The following is an 8,485-nucleotide window of genomic DNA, read 5'->3' on the forward strand; positions in this document are numbered from 1 at the left end:
TTGCATAGAATCGAACTAAAAGACCATTATACAGGGATTAAATATAAAAAGATTCTGAGGTAATTCGAAAAATATCCTAAGAAGAAAATTTTACGATGGATCAGAAGATTTATTGAAGATTGTAATAAGTCTAGGGCTTCAATTGACAATGAAATTGGGTGATAAAAGGACCAAAAGCAAACATTTTTCGTTTAAGTCAGCTAAGGGAAGTGTTTCTCTTGAGAGATAGGTACATTGCCTAAAAGCTTTAATGCTTTGATATGGTCCATATGAAAAGATACATATAGTGTGTATTCTCCTAATAGTTTGTGATGGAACTAACGAGTTTCGTACGTGACCTTTCGAATTTTGCAAAAAAATTGTTCACAAAATTGGGTGAGGGGGGGGGGGTAAGAAAAAACTGTTACATATTCAAAGTTGTCTTTATAAATTAAAAAAAATTCAACGTAGGGGGTGTCCAAAAATTTTGCCAAAATTCTAAAGGTTCTAAATGTTCTGTATATTCTTTAGTTTGTACAGATTCTATACAGTTCCTAAATAGTATATTAAGAGACAAGTGTATAATCAAGTCTTCAAAGCACGCGCAACGAATTTGAGGGCACGACGCGAAGCGAAGTGCCTTTAAACGTTGCAAGTGCTTTAAAAACCAATTATAGACGTGTTTCTTATAGTATTATACCTGCAATTTAATTTAAAAATAAGGGAAATACGAGGGGAAATACAATGAGTTCATATTGACGTTATACCCGAATACATGTCTAATTAAGTGGACTATGTGTTCGTAATTCCATGATTGTCATGGAAGTTTCACTTGGATTGAGATTATCTTATTATCTTATCATTATAAGATATCTTATAATTAGAGAAAAAATTTAAAAAAGAAACACTGTCATAGTCATTGGCTGTACCTATCATCAGTCTGTAAAAAAAATCAGCTTCATTCGGTTATCATGTTATCAAATGTTCGCGATTTTCTAAAATATTTTTTAAGAGCTCTTATCAACGTTTTCGTTAGGTGTATAACTTATTTTCTCGAAAAGCAACCTTTTAGAATTGGTACCGCAAGAAGTACCCGCAGCGCTTTAAGTAATATGACCTGAGGCGGCAGACGGTCGATTTTAGCATACTAGGATAGGGCAAAATGGAGCTCCATCGGTTAAAATTTTGATCATTCTCGTTCAGTGGATTTTGAGCTAGCTCCCCTACTATTAGCCACAGCAAATTTTTTTATACAGGGCGTTTTTTTGGGAGCTTTAGTTAAACGTTTCTGGCAAACTAAAATAGGTAGGTTTTTGAAAATTTGTACTTAGGAGTTACTCTGAAGGTCGAATTGCTGTAAAATATTTTCAAAATCGCCGCCCTTCCGGAAACACCAGATGTAGATAGTAATTTCGTTATTTTAAATGGCAACCCCTATTTTTTATTGCATTTTTGGATTCTACGTGAAATTTCAGTTCTTTTGATACCCACATGTCGATATCTGCCATTTATGGTTTTTAAGTTATTTTGACTTTAAGAAAACAAAATGGCGGATGCAGATGGTATCTTGATAATTGATTACTTGAAAACGGTTGTAGTCATGGCAACCTATTTTTATCAGTGCATAGAGAATGAATAGGGCTTTCTTTTAGTGTACTTAAAAAAAAGTTAAGTTGCGTACAACCGCACCTATGGAGATCCAAATTTAAGAAACTTTAAAGTCTAAAAACTCAGTTTTTTTTAATGGAATGACCATGTTCTTACTATTCCATGAGATAGAGAATCGAAATGGGCATATTTTGACAATACATGTTCCTATAGCTATCTTTAACAGTTTCTGACTTATTCCCATTTTATTGAATTGTCACTATTTTTTTGGGATTTTCTTTTTAGTAGTCGGCCATGATTTTATAACAATCGAATTTTTCGAAAATGCAATTTTAAAATTTAATATGGCAGTTACGCCCTCTGGTGGTCATTTTTAGAACTTGAACATATTTTCCAGCGATTTTTCTTGACCGATTTACCCAACAATTTTTTTACCCCTAAGTCATACGACGAACGGTTCCCGAGGTATGGCTAAGGAACAGTCTTATTGGATCACCCGGTACAGCACCATCCATCAGCGACAAATTGCATTTAGCATTAAATTGGAGTTTTTTAAATTTCGAAATCAATTTTTGATTCAATATTTCCATTTAGTCCAGTCAATTTGTACTTTCTCATTACAAAAGGTCCGGTAGAAGATGTATAAAAGTGTATAAGAGTACCTTTAATTTGATATGTTATTTGGCTCCCTAACATGTATAGTTTAGAAGATACACTAATTTAACGTTTCCTGTTTATAGTAATTTTGGAAAATAAACCATCTTTTACGTTGCTGGACTTGGAAATAAATTTACACAAATAGATTAGGTTACGTATAGAAATAAATACCTAAATTTATTTATTTAACTTTAAATTTTTGCTGGAGATATTTTTTTTCAAAAATTAGGTAAGTAAAAACTCGAAACTTCAACTTGATGTATATCCTAAAAAACAGTGTAATTTGTGGATCTTTACATTTTGTCCACCTTATTCATTTTCTTCCCTCTCACTCTCTTGGTCCAACATGAGGTGTTAAAATTAATACGTACCTACCACCTAGTACAATAATACATTAGATGTATCTAACAGCATTTTATAGTTATAGAAACGTTATTTGATAAGACATAATCACACAATTAGGTTTCACTTCTTCCAATAATGTTTTTTTGTAATAGTAATAATAATGATGATTTTGTTTGCCATTTTACAAACTAAATTCGCTCAGGTTCATGACATTATATTAGACATTAATTTGAAGTCTACCAACGTAAACAAGTAGTAAAATTGTGCACAATTCTTATGCAGATAAAGCGCATTTTTTTTTAAAAACCGGAATAGTTCTGCAGATATTTGCAATGAAAGTTTCGAGGTCTCCAATGAACGTGTCTCGTCCTGATGTTCCACTTGCGCTTTATGAGTGCCCTCTTATGACACTTCGTTTTCAAGATATTCGGTTGGACTTTACCAATAGATAGCTCGTTCAGGTGATTCATTTTGCCTTTGTGTGTACTCTCCTTCGACAAACCGTTTCGCTCATAAATTATGCCATCACCAAAAGATATATTTCTTCCAGACGTCTCAATCGCCTTTTGTGAGTACCCTTTTCACACAATCCGCTCTTCAAATATAAGTAAGTATAAGCGATTACGATAATGGCTATGATTGGTAAAAAGTAATTCCTTGAGTCAATTCATTAGAGTACCATGAAGGATAAAACAAGTCCCCCCTCACCTACCCCCTTATTGATAAGGGGTACGTTAGAAAGAATGGCGGGAGCTGGTAGAAAACAGTTACTTTTAATTAGAATACCATGGATGATGATACCCCCACCCCGCCGGTCTCCCAATGTCGAAACGGAGTCGCGCAGGAAGGTTATAGTTTGTAGAAACCAATTTATTTCGATGAGACCTTTCATTAGAATACCATGAAGGATAGAACGTGTATTTACCCCCTCTCCCTCCACCATTTTCAAAATTTTGACATGACATCTGCATTAGATGCATGTACATACAAAATCTTAGACAAATTAGTGGTCCCACATTTCTTTTAATTCTTAAAAAAATGCGCTAAAAATGTTATTACTATAATCACGAAACTTTAAATTAGTGTATCTCCTAAACTATACATGTTCGGGGGCCAAATAAAATATCAAATTGAAGGTACTTTTATACACTACAGTTTTTAATAATGGATGATTTTACCTAAGTATTACCGTTGGTGAGTTATTTTAACCGAACCGAAAAAAGTCAGAAATTTTTGCAGATTTTTGACCACAGAAATTTCTCCCGACGTCAGTGGCATTGGCAAACTTGGATTTTTCTCTCTCATTACTATTTAAACAAGTTTGAAAAATAAAATCTTCTACCGGACCTTTTGTAACCATTTAGCATTTTTACGTCTAATTTGACTGGACTAATTTCGACGAGATAAAGTTTTTCGTACTTTTGCTATCAGGAGGGTACCGTTTTGAGGTGGTAATTTTTTATTTATCCAAAATCGACATATTCACATCTGAACAACCTGATTAAAAACGTGTCACTATCGCTTACCTCTTGTGTAAGATAATCTACACTTAGAATTAATATATTAAAAGCGCAATGTTAATTACTTAAAAATCCTTCATAAAAATTAAGTTTTGAGTCATTTATGTTTAGTGCAAGTTCTGTTCTTCCTCAGATTAGAAAAATTGTTTGTGGATCGGGCAATTCATTTTTCTGTATAGAAAATTACAAATGATAGCTTGTAAATATTTTTAGGAGAAAAAGAGTATTTGTCCTGAACATACAAATACAATTTTTTTTTTAATTTACAGATCTAACTGTAAATTTAAACTTTTATCTGGGAATTTGACCGAACTGCTAAGCATTTCAAGGATTTTGTACCACTTTCTGGGAGCTTATACTAGTATACTGCTATGTGTAATGGTAAATGGGCACTATACCACCCAATTACATATGTAGATTAATTAAAAAAAATAACTTCGTTAGCTTATCGTTTGCAACTAATTCTTTCTGCGTTGGCAAGGATAATAGACTTGAAATATTTCGGTACGATCGGTAATTGACCATAAACGATTTCAGCGGACCCCCGACCGAGTCCTGATATAGGATACGGTGTGAACTAATACACATGCATGGTGCATTTTATATGACACTTCCGGCCGTATTTTCACACTTCACATGTTTGCACCCTTTTAGTGTTTAATATACCCTTTTTTCCTACACTTGAAAGGCACTGTTAAGGTGTGAAGCGTTCGTGCTCTTAAAATGAGGTCGCCTGCAGTTTTTTAAATAACGCCTTTCGTACAACGAGACTTTATACAACGGGGAATTCAACTAGGTTGGTACTTTTATTTTTTCCATATTCATATCCGGTCTTTACTTTTTAAGAATGGGCACCCGGAAATTATGAAGCCGACTACGGGATATTGCATAAATTATTAGATGAGATTTCTAGAATATTTAATATCCACTTAAGAAAGGCATTTTAAGGTAGTCGGTATTTACATATTAAATGTTAGTACATTCTACACTTTTAAGACAAACTAGTTACAAACGTGTACCGAGCTTGCTGCGTTCATGGAATGAAAATAGTATCGACCAAGTGTTTGAAGTGTTAGCAGAGGTTCCTGCAGACGTACAGTTGCGTGCAGTTAAGCTCATCCCAAAAAATTCTCGGCACTTTTAATTGTACAATTTTTATTGGCTAAATTTTCGAAACCTGTAACACACACAATCATTTGCTTCCAATTTTAATTACCGTATCTGAAGTAGTGTGAACCATAGGAGCTTTGAAACAATATTTAGAACATACATAAATCCACGTAAAAAACCATGGCAGATAACATTATTTTCTTAACAAATACCGAGAATATCTCTGCACATGGACCAACAACATTTTTTTGTTAAAACTGGTGGTTCTTTTTATAAAACAAATGAGATAGGAAATTTAATAAAAACTCATAACTTTGTGTGCAAGAAAAGACGAGAGCCTACAACATATATTACGTATACAACCAGGAGATATCAAGGAAACCTTCTTCCGGACAAAAACCCATAAACCCATAAATTCGATTCTTCTTTTCTTTGTACATGTTTATATATTATTTTAGTTGTGTTTTTTTTTAACGGAATGTGAATAAAGGCCATTATTATTATTATTATTAAACCCTGACATACTCAAACTAAATTAGCAAAGACAACAAAAGCAAAAGGAAAATCCTACTTTAGTATATATTTAAAATCACAAATTTTCCAAAATATAATGAATCTATTACCGACAGTTTAGTTCGTAAACCTTTTCCTATTAAAGGATGTGTACAGCAGCCATTAGTAGAAGGTATGGATGTTAAATACAAGATTTGGCCAAAGTGTTGTGGTGCCGTGTACGGACAATTCGCACTCGGACATTTCGCTCCCAGGATATTTCGCACTCTGGACATTTCGCTCCCGGATAATTCGCACCCGGACCATTCGCACTCGAAAAATTCGCTCCCGAATAATTCACACCCGGATAATTCTGTAAATCTTTGGTTTATTAAAATTAAATATTTTTAAGAAGCTACTAGACCATTGCCTTTACAGAATGTATGTAGTAGTGCACATCTTGGTAAACATCTACTTCATGGAAAAATGTTTCAAATAATAGTTATTTGGTCTTTCATTTTCAACACATCGCGATTCTTTAAGTATTTCCATTTCTTAAATATAATCACGCTGGTTTTTTTTTGAAGTTGTATGAAGAGTCTGATATAGTTAAATCCTGTAATTTAAGAACACATAATTTTTAACTACTGCGCTTTCGTTTTGAGAAAATAAGAATAGGTAACTGAAACGTCTTTTGTGGAGTAATTAAATACCAAATAGTTATACCTAGTTATAGTATATCTACAATATTATGTGTAATATTCGCCACTCCCTTACATAAAGATTTCTTAATGAAGACACATAAAAAATTGTTCTTTATTTCTTTAGTTGAAAAGGGTGACAAAGGAAATGAATTAAATTTTTTTTAGACAAAACGAGTATGTATAAATGACAATAGAACAATGCATTTCATAAGATAATATTATAATTAAAGGTAAATTTGAAAAGACCCCGATAACACAAATTGCACTTCATAAAGAAACAATAAGAGAAATATCGTAATGACATCCTTTCTATTATTTCTGGAAGATGAATAGGGTTTATTACAAGGTAAAAGTAATTAGGTCCGAAAAATCAGGTTTAAGTACGTATGACCACAACTAATTAGAACTTTAACGCCTGTATAGTGATATAATATTTGTAACCACTGGAAATATGGCTTTTATTAGCTTAAAGAAATCAACTAGACAATTCAATTAACTTTGACAATAACGATAAATGACTATCAAATGATAACTAGATAAAATATCATATCATTCTTCCCCTGTAGAATTTTCTTCTTCTGCAGAATTTTCTGCCCCTGTAGAATTTTCAATTCCACTTTCTACAACAAAGTTTTGAAACCGCGATGGCCTTCTAATTCGAGTAGACCTTCTAACCTCTTGTTCCGTCGAAGATCCATCAGAAGTTTGTAATTCTTGTGAGGCCTCAGTCTCTGAAGTTTCAAGACTAACATCATCTTCACCCTCGTCAACGTTGTTTGGGAAGGGCGCTAAATGACGATTTGTCACGGTTGACATTTCTCCATTAGCTCTTCTAATTAAAGAGTAGTAAGGATTACTCTCGATAAGTTCAGCTTCTTCTACTACGGGATCAGTCTTTGAGTGACGGACATTCTTTTTTACTAGAACAGGTCCAGGCGTTGAAAGCCATGATGGTAGCGAATCCCCGTTTGGTGATCTTCGAGGGTACGTGAATAGTTTTTCATGTGGCGTAGCATTAATCGATGTACAAAGAAGTGATCGGATACAATGAAGGGCATCTTTAAGGACTTCCTCCCAGTTTCCAATTGACAAACTCTTTGAACGTAGACTGAGCTGAATAGTACGCCAAAGTGTTCCGTTCAAACGTTCCACTTGACCATTACCCTGTGGATTGTATGGCGTCGTTCTTGAGGATGCAATGTTTGAGTTTTTTAGGAAATTTTTAAATTCTTCAGACATGAATGAGGTTATCTGTCGCTGTGTATGTAAAGAGGCTGGCCAAAAGTGAGAAACAGGTCTTTCAGGCATTTAATGACTGTGGATGAGGTCATATCTTTGCATGGGTAAGCGAAGGGAAATTTGCTATATTCATCGATAATCGTTAAAATATATTTGTTTGAAGAATTAGAAGGGAGAGGACCTTTAAAATCAATATTAAGGCGTTCGAATGGAGACGTAGCCTTAATTAGTTGACCTTTTGCTTTCAAAAATCTTGGCTTAATTTCAGCGCACGTTGGACACAATGCAATCATCTCTTTTACATCATTTGCTATATACGGTAGGTTTTTAGAGCGTATCCAATGGAACATTCTACTTACTCCAGGATGGCAAAGCGCATTATGAAGCTGTTTTAATTTGTCGGTGTTCATGTACGCACAAACTCGTGACAGAGCGTCTGCTGTTGTGTTTTCCGAACCTGGTCTATATATAATGTCATATTTGTAGCAGGATAGCTCTAGCCTCCAGCGCATTATCTTCTCATTTTTAATCTTGCTATTGTGATTTTGATTCAACATGTACGTTACTGATTTTTGATCCGTAATTAAAAGAAAGTGTTTCCCAATCAGAAAATGTCTCCATTTCTTAAGACTTTCAACAATTGCACAAGCTTCCTTCTCTATTGATGAATGTCGACATTCTGGATTGGAAAGCGTTCGAGAGAAGAAAGCGACTGGACGACCCTTTTGCGTAAGCGTAGCGGCTATAGCAAAATCCGAGGCGTCAGTTTCAACAGTGAAAGTTTCATCATCATCTATTGCTTTCTTTATGTCTGATTTAATCTCTTGGAAG

General features: G+C 34.1%; 1 pseudogene; it reads right to left on the reverse strand.

The window, feature by feature from the left end:
• Nucleotides 1-6,964: 6,964 nt before the first annotated feature.
• Nucleotides 6,965-8,243, reverse strand: LOC116163938 (annotated as a pseudogene).
• Between the last annotated feature and the right edge of the window lie 242 nt (nt 8,244-8,485).

The sequence above is a fragment of the Photinus pyralis genome, unplaced genomic scaffold (assembly GCF_008802855.1).
Source record: "Photinus pyralis isolate 1611_PpyrPB1 unplaced genomic scaffold, Ppyr1.3 Ppyr1.4_LG2, whole genome shotgun sequence".
In the NCBI taxonomy this organism is placed as follows: domain Eukaryota; kingdom Metazoa; phylum Arthropoda; class Insecta; order Coleoptera; family Lampyridae; genus Photinus; species Photinus pyralis.